General features: G+C 44.7%; 1 pseudogene; it reads right to left on the bottom strand.

The window, feature by feature from the left end:
* Positions 1–533: 533 nt before the first annotated feature.
* On the bottom strand, positions 534–9,605 carry LOC129474186 (large ribosomal subunit protein uL18-like; annotated as a pseudogene).
* Positions 9,606–13,213: the final 3,608 nt, after the last annotated feature.

Here is a 13,213-nt window from a genome sequence, read left to right as displayed (position 1 = left end):
GAGCAGGGGTCCAAAGGAGATGGGACCTCAGGCCCTCCACCAGAAGCTTAAGAGGGGGTAAAGCTTTTTCAAGGGGTCCCTAGCCCAGAGGCCTCCTGCAGAAGATGAGGTGGAGGTTGCCAGGGATCTCAGTAATGGACAGGAAGAACCTACCAGGGAAGGAGGACTGAGAGGTGGGATGGGGCAGGTAAGAAAGTAGGTGTGGGTTAGACCAGGCAGAACCTCTAGCTGAGACCCTTCCTTTAATATTCTTTTTTAAGCTGCTTGGTCAATAAATTTGTTGTTTTTATCTGAATAATATTATAGAAAATGACAATTTGCCAGGCATGGTGGAACATGCCTATATTCCCAGGTGCTTGGAAGGCCAAGGGGGGAGGATTGCTTGAGCCCAGGAGTTGGAGGCTACAGTGAGCTATGATTGTGCCACTGCACTCTGACCTGGGTGACAGAGCGAGACTCTGTCTCTGAAAAAAAAAAAAAAAAGAAAAGAAAAGAAAAAGGAAAAAGACAAGACAAGAAAATAGTTGTTTGGCTTAGCTCTCAGCAGCCTGCTCCTGAGCTCTTAGAAAACTTGCCTTATGAGCTACTCAATCTTTCTTCTGGACAGGGGACGTCTTGGGGTGGTTCCACCTTTTCTTAACTTCTTCCCCAGGCTTCCTCTCGTGAACTGGATTCTCTCGTTCAGCATCATGAGCTTTCTTATACATCTCCCCATCATGACTGGAGTTACGTTGTTCTTTATGTATTGAGAGAATTGTTTCTTGTAAACATCTTCATCTTCTTGCATTGGGTAACGCATATAATCTGCGATCTTCTGATCCAGGATGTGCTTCTGGATTAAATTCCCTGCTTTCTGAATCAGAACCAGGGAATTGTTTGGTAACTGTGAAGGACAGACAACCTCAATCCGCAACTCCCTTCAGGGCCCCCATAACTTTATTTCCATCGGTAGTTCTGGCAAGTAGCAGGTGAAGGCACCAAGTAACCATCAATGCTTCCCATGTGATACCCATCTCTGCTCACCTCCACTTGACCTTTGTAGGTCTTGTCCATGCCAAGCCTATTGAGGAGCCTTCAGGTCAGCACAGGCCAGTACAATGTGCTGCAGTATAATCTGGCCGGCCAACCTTCACGCTGCACTTTGGATGTTCATGAATATATGCTGTGCAGATGATCATATCCCTTCTGTATGGGCAAAAACCATATGACAAATGATCTCTCTGTTAGTTACATGAACTATCCTGAATTTGGGTGTGTTCTACTTATTTTCATCCAGGATTACCAAGTGTGTCTGAGCATAGCAATCAGTTTAACCCTCTTGTCTTCTAAATGTCATCTGTATCTCTTAAAGTAGGCCTTACTCTTAACAATTTTAACACACTCCATCCTGCAGAACAGAGAGCTGTGTCCATGGCTTGACACAGACCTGCAGCAGTGCAAGGGGGCAAGGCAAGGCGGAAGCCCTATGATCATTCTTTGATCAACTTTTGCAGCCAAGTGAATGCTGTAGGTTGGGGACGCTGAGGGTTTATGATTGGAAAGGGGGAAGGAAAAAGGAGAGAGTCCCAGACTGGTCTCTTCCCCCTCTTCCAGGCCTTGATGGGCCACACTTGATATAGGCAGACCACAGCAAAGCTTAGTTTTGGCCAGGAGGACAGCTCCCAGGGCCCAGGAATCCTGGTAAACAGGTGGATCAAGATGGGAGAGCCAACCTCAAGGCCCCTCACAGAACTACTCAGCCCAGCTGCCCCTCCAGACGTCAGGGCAGGGCTTCTTCCCGCACTTATTTTCTCCCATTTCCAATGGCAAACTTCTTTGCAGATGCCCCTAAAGCCCATCCCCAGCCCAGGGAGCCATGTGTGGTAATACCTACATGGAAACAGACATCTTCTCTGCAGGAAAATGCAGGTTTGGGGTTGGGGCGATAGTAAGAAGTTACAAGAGTGAGCTGGAGCTTAGAAAATAATGTTCTAAAGACAGACCAGTCAGGGATGGGATGGTCTTGCCCCAGAAACAGCACCAGCAGAGGCATTCACTCATTCAATATTTATCAAGCACTTACCATGTGTTCTATTCTAGGTGATGGGGATTTGATATGAAGGAGAAGTGTGTGTGTATGTGTGTGTGTGTGTGTGGTGGAGAGGATAGCCAATAAATAAGTGAACTAACACATATATAACACGTTAGGTGGAGGAAAAGTTATGGAGAAATACACAGTTAGGTAAGAGGAATAGTGAGTCCGGGGGTGGAGTAGAGATGGGAGTGATTACTTTGCAGAGTAGTCAGGGAAGGTCTTAAAGTGTTATTCAAGTAGTGAACTCAATAAAGGAGGACATGAGCTACATGACAACCCATGAGAAGAGCAATTTAGAGAGAAGAGAGTTCCAGAACAAAGGACCTGAGGTCAGAATGCGCTCAGGGTGTTGGGGATCATCCAGGAGGCTGGCATGGCTGGGGTGAATGAGTGGTCAGGAGCCTGAGGCGAGTTGAAGTCAGAGAGGTAGCATGGGCGCAGAGAATGAGAACCTTGTGGGTCATTGCAAGGACTTTGCCTTTTATTTGGAGCAAATTTGGGAGTCACTGGAGGATTTTGAGCAGAAGAATGACATATGATGTCAGTTGGAAAAGGATCCTTCTGGCTGCTGTGTTGTGAATACTACAGGGGAGATGCAGAACCAGGGAGGGCAGGTAGGTCACTGCAACAGGGCAGGCAAAAGCTGGCTTAAAAAAAAATGCTTCAGGCTGAGCATGGGGGCTCACACCTGTAATCCTAGCACTTTGGGAGGCCAAGGCGGGCAGATCACGAGGTCAGGAGTTCAAGACCAGCCTGGCCAACATGGTGAAACCCTGTCTCTACTAAAAATACAAAAAAAAATTAGCCAGGTGTGGTGGTGCGTGCCTGTAATCCCAGCTATTTGGGAGGCTGAGGCAGGAGAATTGCTTGAACCTGGGAGGTGGAGGTTGCAGTGAGCTAGAAATCTTGGCTTCCTTAAACAAACCTTTATTGTTTCCCTTATTGGAAGTATTCCTTCCTTGGTTTCTAAAACACTACAGAGCCCTGAGACACAACACTTAAGAGGGTCATCATATCTATTAGCTATAGTCATAGTAATGCTGAATTACAAGCCAACTCAAAATGCAGTGACTTAAGGCAACAATCATTTGCTCTCACTCCCATATCTGTGGGTCAGCTGGGGTTCAGCTGATCTAGGCTGGGTTCAGCTGGTTCTTCTTGAACCAGCAGGTTCCATAAAGTGTATTCCCTGGGTCACCTGAGGTCAGGAGTTCTAGACCAGCCTGGCCAACATGGTGAAACCCCGTCTCTACTAAAAATACGAAAAAGATTAGCCAAGAATGGTGGCGGGCACCTGTAATCCCAGCTACTCAGGAGGCTGAGGCAGGAGAATCACTTGAACCCAGGAGGCGGAAATTGCAGTGAGTGGAAATCAAGCCATTGCACTCCAGCCTGGGTGACAAGAGCGAAACTTGGTCTCAGGCCGGGCGCAGTGGCTCACGCCTGTAATCTCATCACTTTAGGAGGCCGAGGCGGGTGCATCACAAGGTCAGGAGTTCGAGACCAGCCTGGCCAAGATGGTGAAACCGCGTCTCTACTAAAAACACAAAAATTAGCCAGACACGGTGGTGGGCACCTGTAATGCCAGCTACTCGGGAGGCTGAGGCAGGAGAATCACTTGAAACCAGGAGGTGGAGGTTGCAGTGAGCCGAGATCATGCCACTGCACTCTAGCCTGGGTGACAGAGCAAGACTCTGTCTCAAAAAAAAAAGCGAAACTCGGTCTCAAAACAAAACAAAAACACATTCTCATAGGGTTGGTAGAAGGATAAGCACAGATTCCAAGTCTGTGCTTTCATCATGTCTGTTAGCATCATTAGCCAAAACAAGTCACATACCAACCCTGAAGTTAAGGGACAGAGAAATATACTCTGCCTCTAGTGGGAGAAAATGCAGACTCCTTGATTGTGGATATAGGCAGGGTGATGAATTGGAGCCAGTAACTCAATATACCACAGTTGTTTTGTTTAATAACAAGATATGCTTTGGTTGCTCTGATCCATTTATTCTGGCTGTGGGAGAAAAAGCACCATATGTTGGTTGCTGATTGAGAGCACGTACAGTATCCTGCGAGATAGAACCTTACCCACTCGAAGTTTTATTTCCGAGGTGATGATGTCACACCAGCAGGACATCCCACCATTCCACAAGTCAGGCTGCTTCTGGATGATGGAGAACATGATAAAACTGGTGAATCCCATGAATAACAGGCCCTTTCTTTCTCTATTTTACTGTAGCACTCTCCCTAGATGTCTGTATGGTTAACCTTCACTCACCTCATTCAAGACTTTGCTCAACTGTAACCTTCTCAAAAAGGCCCACTATGAGTATCCTCATTAAAATTGCAATCTCTGCATCCCCAGTTCCTCTCATTCTATTTACTTTTTCCCCATAGCACCTCGTACTATTAGTCTATATAATTAAATTATGTATTATGCTTATTGTTTATTTTCTGGGCCCCACCCTGAATATAATATTTATTATCTTTGCCCCACTCTGAATGTAAGGCATCAGAGTGTTTGTGATCAAGAAGGGGGAAGGAAAAGATTATTGTTTTGTCCATTTTGTGTTTGGCATGTAGTAGGCACTCAATGAATTTATGTTAATTGAATGAATGAATGACGAGTTCTTTGCTAGAAGCAATATCATATGGGATACAGTCACTGTGATTAAGAAATTCCACAAATCCATGGATACCAGTACTGGCACAGGCATGGAAGGCAAGGAAATAAAATTCAAATTCAGAATATCTATTCCAGTGAGGGCCAATCACCCCTGCCTCCATGCTTTTGAAGGGGTCTCATGTACCTGTCACCAGATAGCTGGTTCATTTTCTCTGGTTAATGGCACCATATCAGAGCTTAGAATGGCCACCACACTAGCAGGCTCATTGCTGGAGTACACTGCTGGTATACCGTAAGTGTCAATAGGCTGATCACACTTGCTAAGTGGGAAGTCCATGTTATTGGCCCCAGGCTTAGTCCCTACCACTGTCACATGGTGCTTTGTTCATGACCCCCCTGAGCGAGCTCTAGGGTGGCCAGGGAGACAGGCTGATTGACATCTACAGGGGTGTCATCCTCTCTAAGTGATTACAAGAGCTTCTCTTGTAGCTTTTGTGAAGTGCCTGTGGGACATTGAGGGAGGTCTTGGCCCATCCCCTGGGCTCAGTTCCTCTTTGGCTTTGAGGACCAGGAAATAGCTAATTCTATGTGTTGTCATACTGGGTACTGGCCATTATTACATTGTCACAACGGGACTGTGCAAGTGTGCTGTCTCAGTTTCATATAGCTTCTGTAGGAAGATGGTACTAATGGTGCAGTAAGAAACTGTGTTTATAACCTGGATATTAGATCAAGATGGTGAAGATTGCTTGACATTTTTATACCATATCAGGGTGATATGTTGCAAATGTAAGAAACTTGGAACCCCCATGTGGGATTTCCTCTATCTAGTAGGATTGCACCAACCCAAAATATTCCTTGTGAGGAAACTGGAAGGTTGGAGAAGCAACACTCATTGAAAATGCCCCCAATCTTATGTCCCCTGTAATGCTTTTCTGAAAATGCATCATCTGATCATATTGCAGTAAATGCAACTGCTATGTGGTTTAAACGTTCATTTCTCTAAGCCTCAAACCCGGTCCAATTCCATTTATGTAGTGTCCAACCTAGGGCTTGGTTTAAGTGAGGAGAGATCAAGAGTGGAGACAAGATCTCTTCCAGATTTTGAAGTGTCCTAACACCCATTATTTGCAAATGAACTTAAGTCCTTACAGGGGCCATCCCAGCAGAACATGGTGTCCAGAAGAGTCAGAGGAGCTAATTATTGGATTCAATCACAGCCCAGTGCAGGCATCTTGGAGCCCAAAATACACTCTTCTTGGGCAGGGAAGGGGAGAGGCTGCCCGCTACTGTAACTGGCAAAAGGGTTTGGCTGCTTGCCACTTGTAAAAAGAAGCCAGTATAATGAGAATGAGGTGTGATAAAAAGAGAGCAAGATTTTATTATCCATGCTAGATAGAGGAGAAGTAGACGTAATTTTTTCCAAAGATTTCCACTCTATGATTTGTAGAGGAAACACGGGGTCTTTTAAAGAGAGGGTTCAGAATGCAGAAGAGGCAGGGGGCTAGGAGGTGTCAGGTGGGGTGACCCACTCCAGTGGCTTGTCTTGAATTATTGTTCCATCTGGTGAAGGGGCCAGCACCATTGTGGCTGGAAGTGTCTGGTCCGTATCAGGATCCAGCTCCTGAAGCTTCTAAGGCAACATATTGACCAAATAAGTGAGTATGATGTGTGTTTAACAAGCATCTAGGTAAATAAATGTGCGAAAGGTGTGGGAGCACAGAATGGGAAAAGAAAGGGAGTGGAGGTTTACAGCATATTACAAAGCTGTGTTTTAAGATGGAAGAAAACACATATGCAGTTTATCTCAAAGTTATGTCTTGAGATTGGGGAGAAAGGAGGCAAGAAAACAAAGTTTTAAAATGTGGTTTGAAGCCAAGCTGCTCGGTTACGCTATTAAATGCAATCCATGCTATTAAGACAGAAATTGTGGTAGAGCTAGGATCTAGTAATGCTACCCTTTCCTACCTACTGCCAGTCTTGGAAATTCTTGCCCTAGCCTGGCCCTCACCCTTCACTCTAATGCTACCATCATCCATCCGCCCCACTCTACCAGCCCCAGTGCTTCCGCAGCACCAAGTCCCACAGCCCCATACCAGTTGTAATGGCTCCAGCTTTCCCTTCTTCACTTTCGCTCCTGCTGGAGCTGTGACTGCTGCATGGTTCCACTTGTCCTGTCCATTGATGTAGACTTTGGAAACCCCAACTTGAAAAATAAGCAAATGGCAAACAAAAAAATATCCTCCTCCTTTCCCACCTCATCACTGTGTTTACCCAGTTCATAATTCTACCTTGAGGTCACAGCAAAGAGAGAGAGGGTGTGGAAAAAGTACAAACGGGGTGATGGCAGACAAAACAAACAAACACAAACAAACAAACAAACAAACAAAACAAGCCCTCTAGTCATTGCTGCAGCCTGTTGGCCAGCAGATAGGGGTCTGCTTTGCTTAGCTAGTAAAGGTGGTGCTTGGAGGATCTATAGCATGCACCACCCCACCCCCCACAGACTTTTTTTTTTTTTTTTTGAGACAGAGTCTGGCTCTGTTACCCAGGCTGGAGTGCAATAGTGTGATCTCGGCTCACTGCAACCTCTGCCTTTGGGTTCAGGCGATTCTTCTGCCTCAGCCTCCCGAATAGCTAGGATTACAGGCACCTGCCACCAAGCCTGGCAAATTTTTGTATTTTAGTAGAGATGGGGTTTCACCATGTTGGCCAGGCTGGTCTCGAACGCCTGACCTCAAGTGATCCACGTGCCTCGGCCTCTCAAAGTGCTGGGATTACAGGTGTGAGCCACCGCGCCTGGCAGCACACTGACTTTTTCCACAGAACAGCATAGCATTAGTAAATCGTGCCTGCAGAGCATACAGGTCTTAGACACGGAAGTTTCTGTATATCCCCCTCCCCAGCTGAGACATTAACCCCCAAATGTCCAGGGCCCAGCCACACCAGACATGTTGGGATGAGCTCATTACATAAAAACTTGGTGAATTTGCAAGAGATGGGACCCCTGGGGCTGCTCTGCCCTAGTGTTTATGGCCTTCACATCTTGAACACCCCTCAGAGGATTTCTCCCTGGATGAACAATCCGTAGCCTGTGGTTTATTATGGGTTAGGGTTAGGGCTTTTGCACCACCTGGGGGATAGACAATGAAGGCAACTACCCTCTTCCATCAATCTCAAAGAAAATACAAATGGGAAGGTTGGTGGTTTCCTCAGCAAGCAGAGCTCTGTGAAGCTAGATGGCACCACAGGACCTACTTCAAACAAGACCCCAGTGGTTGGTTGGGCATGGTAGTTCATGCCTATAATCCCAGCACTTTGGGAGATGGAGGCCGGAGGATTGCTTGATACAAGGAGTTTAAGACCAGCCTGAACTGACTTCTACAAAAAATACAAAAATCAACCAGGCATGGTGGCGCGTGCTTGTAGTCCCAGCTACTCGGGAGGCTGAGGTGGGAGGACCACTGGAGCCCAGGAGGTCAAGGCTGCAGTGAGCCATGATCGTGCTACTGCACTCCAGCCTCGGCGACAGAGCAAGATCTTGTCTCAAAAAAACAAACAAAACAAAAAACCTGGGGAACTCTGCAGCCTCATGGTAGGTGCCTGGGTTGGTTGAGCAGTTGAAGCACAGAAAACCCTAGATTGGCTCATTCATGATCTATGTTGTAGGGCCAGAGACTGGTTTGAAATAATAGAAATCTCTCGACTTCTTAATATATGACTTAGGTGAGCACATGCTTATCAGAAGGACAGTTCTCCATCCATCCTGGGGGATTCCACTTCAGCTGTGGCAGATTAGCAGAGTCACTGTCATTTCTTATACTTTTCTCTGTGGTTTCATAGGATACCACTGTTTACCACTGTGGTGACTTCCCCTTCACCGTTTTCTTTGTGTTTTATTCTTTTCTTTCAGTGTTTAATTTTGACATAATTTCAGACTTAAAGTTGCATGGCTGGGCACAGTGGCTCACACGTATAATCCCAGCACTTTGGAAGGCTGGGGCAAGAGGATCACTTGAGCTCAGGAGTTTGAGACCAGCTTGGGCAACGTGGAGAGACCCCCGTCACTACAAAAAAAAAAAAAAATTTGCCCAGTAAGGTGGTGCACACTTGGGATCTTCAGGAGGATGAGGCAGGAGGATCTCTTGAGCCCAGAAGTTTCAGGCTGCAGTGAACTGTGATCCAGCCTGACAAACAGAGTGAGACCCTGTCTCATAAAAACGAAAAGAAAGAAAAATTGCAAAAATAGTACCAAGATTTCCTGTATACCCTTCACCCACATGCCTGAAACGCTAACATTTTACCACATTTTTCTTAATCCTCTCTCTGTCTGTCTTTCTCTGACACACACACACATACACACACGTATACCCTACATATTATGTTTGTTCATAGCATATGGGAATAAGTTGCAGACATCTTAAATACTTCAATGAATTTTCTAAAATAAAGGTATTCTTTAAAATAGCCTCAGTACAATAGTCACATTCAGGAAATGAGCATCAATACAGTACTATTATCTAATCTACAGGCAAAACTGGCTACATAATTGTAGGGGTGCCCAGTGCAAAGTAAAAATGTGGAGCTCCTTGTTCAAAAAAACAGGGGAAAACATATCACTAAAGGTACTCAAATAAAAGGCTTTTTTCTTTCTTGCAGAGTCTCTCTCTCTCTCTAGACCTCTCATGGAGCTTCTTATTTATTGTTTCTGTCACTCTTCCTCAGGCACGGGGATAGTTGTGGAGCAGTGCAGACCCTCAGAACTACCTAGGGTCCCTGACCGCTACTTGGTGGTGTGTCCTGGAGGATTCCGCTTGCTGCCGGATTCCTCCTCATGCCAGCTGCCAGACTGAAGCTCTGTGACCCAGCTGGGGGTGAGAAATCAATCTTCCCTGTCCACAGGTCCATTGTACCAACCCATGGATGGGCAGTCCCCAAGCGATTGCAACCTCTGTGCTGAGACATACTCAGTACAGGATCGGAATAGGTGAGAGGCTGGCTCCTGCCAAGTCACCGGTTGAATGTACTGTGCTGCTGCCAGCCTGGGACTGGGACAGTAATTGGCATTTCCTGAAATGCCACAGGATGTGCACACCTAACTGTGACCCTTCCTGCACCCTTTCCCAAGCCCCCACTGGGAGTGGTTGGCAATGGTAGAACACGGGCCTCCCCTTGCCAATGTGATTCGACTGCCATCTGCATAGCAGCAGTCAGGGGGCAAAGGTGGAAAGAGGCGGGCTGAGCAGAGCCATGGTGCCAGTTGGTGGAGGGCGAGCTGCTGAGAACCCATCCCAGGGAGGCAGCAAGAGGTGGGACTGCTCTTGAGTCCAGACGCCTAGCTCCCGGAGCATGCACCATCGTCTAATTGACCTTCACTTACAAACACAAATTTAAATATCTGAGAATTTTAAGACAATGACCACAGGGAATTACATCCTGGGTGTAGGGTCCTTCTGTGTCTAGGGCCCTGTGTGACTTGGGTGCATGCCTACAAAGCCCATCTCTAGACCTTATTCGGATTCTACAAATTGTCTCAATAATGTCCTTTACAACAAAAGAAAATCTTGGATCCTGCATTGCATTTAGCTGTCACACCTCTTTAATCTTCTTTCTTTTTCTTTTTTAAAATTACTTAGTTCAGGAGCAGATTAATCTTCTTTCATCTGGAAAAGTTTCTCAATCTTGTTTTGTCTTTCATGACGTTAACATTTTGGACGATTAAAGGCCATCTATTTTACAGACTGTCTTTCAATTGAGCTTATCTGATATTTCTTCACAATTAAATTCATGTTATGCGTTTCTGGCGGGAATACTGTAGAAAAGATACTGTGTTCTTTGTGGTGGATCATACCACGAGGCACATGCTGTTGATTTGTTTTGTTACTAATGGTGTTAACTTTGATTACTTGAGTAAGATGGTGGCTGCCTATTTTCCCATTTGCAATGAATAAGTATTTGTGGGAAGATACTTTGGGTCTATGCAAAAATCTTATTACTTCTCAAAATTTTACCCACTAGTTTTAGCATACGTTGATGATTCTTGCCTTAATCAATGATTATTTAATGGTTGCTAGATGATGTTTTCCTTTTATTTTTTTCTTTTATTTATGGTTTTTGTAGAGACGGTCTCGTTATATTGCTCAGGCTTGTCTCGAACTCCCGGCCTCAAGAGTTCCTCCCACCTCAGCATCCCGAAGTGCTGGGATTACATGTGTGAACCATCACGCCCATCTGTTAAATGATGATTTTCTAATTCTATCCTTGACCCCTTGTCTACCTTTATTGAACCCTTTTTGGCTTCCTATCCTTGCCTACAATGTGACATTTTGATGTGTTCCATCTACTCTTCTGAGCCTACGGACACAATGCGGGTAGGGGAAGTTTGGGGCTGTGATCTCTCTGAGGTTTGGGTTAAATGTCTTAAGCCAGGGTTTACTCCATTAGTTAGTGGAGTGTCTTACTCCCGAGAGGGCGTTAAGCTTCACTTTCCCACCATTCTTCTTTCTCTCCTTCCTTCCTTCCATAATTCAGAGATTATGAGAATCATGGCTCTGACTCATAGCTTAACACTTTAACTCCAAAAAAGAAATCCCAGGTGCCTCTTTTCCTCCATGGTATCATGTCTACAAAACTAATCTACAAGTACTTGTTGAGTACTTATTCTGTGCATGCCATTTTGCTTGGCTCACTGTAGAGAAGAAATGTGTAAGTCAAAGTCACTGCTTTCAAGAACCCACAAGCTGTAAACATGAAGAGTAGAAGCAGACAGGCCTGGAATATCTCTGTGTAGTCTACATGGAGAGGTCCAGGGGATTTTATGGGACGGGGACTTAAACAGGTCATGGCAGAGCTGAACTTTAATGATAGAAAACTGATTAAAAGCATTGGCTCTAGAATTAGGCTTTGATTCAAACATCTTCATTCCTTCCTAATTTGTTATTCTGGGCAAGTAATTTATCTTTCTGACCTTCAACTTTCTCATTTGTAAGATACAGATATTAATAGAATCTTCTTCTCAGGGCTGTTGGGAATATTAAATGAGACAATGTATGCAAAGCACTTAGGTTGGTTCCTGACATATCCTAAGTGTTTCATAAACAGTAGTTATTAAAATCATAAAAGAAGGTATTATGTATCAAAAGCTTTTCAAATGCATGCCCACAGTTGACCCAGAAATTCCACTTAGAATCTATCACGAGTAAACAAGAAATGCCCATAGTGATTACTTATTATGTCGAGAAAACTTCAACAACCTTTAACATTTAATATTAACATGTAACCATTGAAACTTGTTTAAATAAATGATGATCTCTTTATGCAAATAAAGCTCTACACATATTAGCAATTATGTTACAGAATATTTAATGATATAAGAAAATCTTTACCTAATATTGTCAACTGGTAAAAACAGGCTATAAATCTGCATTAATTTATATTCTTAAACTGTTCTCTATCCCTTATATTCTTTCATTCTTCCCAGAAACATTTTTAAAGGACTTGAGGAGCTTGCCACTGCCCCAAGGGGCATTTGGAAGATTTTTCTCTAGCAAGTGTGAATTAAAAAATTTAATGGGACCTCAATATTATGTCAGGAGCGTTCTTCCCAGTGCCCGTGTAGCATATCTGGCACACAGTAGCCTCTGGTACACTTTGTGAGAGTTAAGTTTATCTGTTTGTCTTTGCATGTCAGCAACTTTTATAACACAATAGCTCTCAGAATCCAGACATGGTGATGTAGAACTACTGGGTATTTGTACTGATAGGGACCAGGCACTATGAGCCTTGAGTTTTCACCTGTGAATAAATCTCAGGGAAGAAGGAGAGGAGAGGGAAGAGACCTAAGAATTGAGATTTTCTCCCCACAATGTGGCCTTTTTATTGATTTAAAATGAAGAGACGTGAAACTGTAAAACTTTTTTGGAAGCAAAGCAGGGCGTTTTTATTAGTTCTTATTTTTTTGCTTTGAATTCTCAATGCCACTACCTCTGTCCAAGCTTACAATCCATCATAACCAGATGATGGTAAAGCTGCCCACCCTGTTTCTCTAAACAAATCTTCCCAATTCTGGATCTGAGACTTTTTTTTTTTTTTTTTTTTGAGACAGAGTCTCACTTTGTCTCTCAGGCTGGAGTGCAGTGGCGCAAATGTGGCTCACTGCAACCTCCGCTTCTGGGTTCAAGTGACTCTCATGCCTCAGGCACCCAAGTAGCTGGCATTACAGGTGTGCACCACCACGCCTGGCTAACTTTTTTGTATTTTTATTAGGTTTCACCATGTTGGCCAGGCTGGTCTTGAACTCTTGGCCTCAGGTGATCTGCCCACCTTTGCCTCCCAAAGTGCTGAGATTACAGGTGTGAGCCACCACTCCCAGCCAAGAACTGAGACTTTAAGCTCTCACTGCATTTGACTCTGGGCAAGTTGCTCCTGGTGGCAGTCAGACTTCTAAGATGACTCCAGTGACCTCCACTTCCTGGTTTTTATGCCTTTGTGTTTTCTCCTCCTTGAGTGTGGACTGA

The sequence above is a fragment of the Symphalangus syndactylus genome, chromosome 24 (genome assembly GCF_028878055.3).
Source record: "Symphalangus syndactylus isolate Jambi chromosome 24, NHGRI_mSymSyn1-v2.1_pri, whole genome shotgun sequence".
NCBI classification, from domain to species: domain Eukaryota; kingdom Metazoa; phylum Chordata; class Mammalia; order Primates; family Hylobatidae; genus Symphalangus; species Symphalangus syndactylus.
The sequence above is the reverse complement of the archived record's forward strand: the minus strand, read 5'-3'. Positions and strand labels throughout refer to the sequence as shown.